Source organism: Diachasma alloeum, unplaced genomic scaffold, assembly GCF_001412515.2.
Source record: "Diachasma alloeum isolate Michigan unplaced genomic scaffold, Dall2.0 Dall_scaffold_00243, whole genome shotgun sequence".
NCBI classification, from domain to species: Eukaryota; Metazoa; Arthropoda; class Insecta; order Hymenoptera; family Braconidae; genus Diachasma; species Diachasma alloeum.
In genome coordinates, this window is record NW_021680394.1 from 242514 (window position 1) to 244102 (window position 1589).

Genomic DNA, 1589 nt, shown 5'->3' on the forward strand with positions numbered 1-1589 from the left:
CGCAATCACGACTTCTTCCTTCATGGAGCATCAGTGGAGATCGTCAAGTCCTATGTTTACCTTGGGGTCACGTTCAGGTAGGCATTGACAGTGGGTACCTCTGCTGCTGAAGCGACGGCTTGTAAGGGCAAGGCAGCGTCTGCCTCGGCCTTGGGAATCCTCTCCAGAATCCAAGCGGACTCATGAGATGGCATGTACAAGGTGTATGTCAGTCTTGTGGCCTCCACCATGCTCTACACGAGCTCAATCTGGGGTGTTCGAGAAGGTGAACTTGAGACCTTGGAAAGCGCCCAACTTTACTTTCTGAAAAGGCTGCTACGTCTGCCCAGGAATGCTCCAGGATTCTTAATTAGACTTGAAACTGGTGTGGACAACATTAGATGCGAGGTAATAAAGCAAGCCTTGCGATGGCTCGTCAAAGTCCTAAGGATGGGGGCACACCGTCTCCCAAGAGTATGTCTTCTGAGGTTGATAGCTATAGCCGACTTCACTCCACGGGACTGGCATCTGCCTGCTACCAAGTTCAACTGGATCCTGCAACTCAAAGCCTGTTTGCCAATCTGGACTATCAGCATATATGGACCAACCTTTCACCGGAGTACTGGGACCTCAGGACACCGGAGATCATCCAACTACTGAGAATTCAATGCAAGTTTTAGGATTTATCTCTGTATCACCTTTCCACGTCGATCCAACTCAGGGTTGAGAGACATTCCGTTGACAGCTTCGGCTGTTTTTACCCGGATAGATGCCCGTTGGAGTTTACCAGATTGAAGGCCCAGGTGAGGGCTGCGTCCTCGCACTCTAGAAGCCTCATCATCAACGGTATCCTTTACCAATATGATCCAACTCAGCTTTGCACGCTTTGCTTTCAGCACTCCCTCGAAAACCTCCCGCACATTCTCTTTTCATACCCTTTCCCGTTGCGTCTCCACTACTAGCCAAACTACCTGATAAACCCCAATTGCCTATCTCTCTCTGCCATATCTGCTTTCCTTAACAGTAACGAATATTCTGACACGAGATCGTTATACTGCTTAGCTAGAAAATGCTTCCAACTGCGTGCCTCTGAGCTGAATGACTAAACGACCCTAGGATGTGTCTCTGGTGTTTCCTGGTTTTCTCGTGACATTTGATTGGATTATTATTCTTGCCTAATTGATTTGATTCGATCTGTTATTTTTTTTTATTTTCTCTTTGCTAGCGTAGACTTGACTATGTTTCTAGAATTTTTCATTTTCTTTTTCTTTTTATACATATTTTCTTTTTTGTCACTTATATTTAACCACTCACTTATTAATATTTTTTGATTTTACTTGCCTTTTGCTTCTTGTTAGCTTTTTCGTTTCGCATACATTCACTCCTGATAATTTTGTTAATGGTAATTATGCTGTATTTTCTGTTTTACTTTATTTTTATTTAATTATTGTAAGTCATGGATTGAAGTGTAAAACCCCCCTTTATAATGGTACCATGTACCATACGCAGGTAAATAAATTATTATTATTATTATTTTTATTTTAATTTAATATTGCTTTTGTACATGAAGTACAGAGGCATGTACTGAGGGGGGGGGGGGGGAGAGGGGG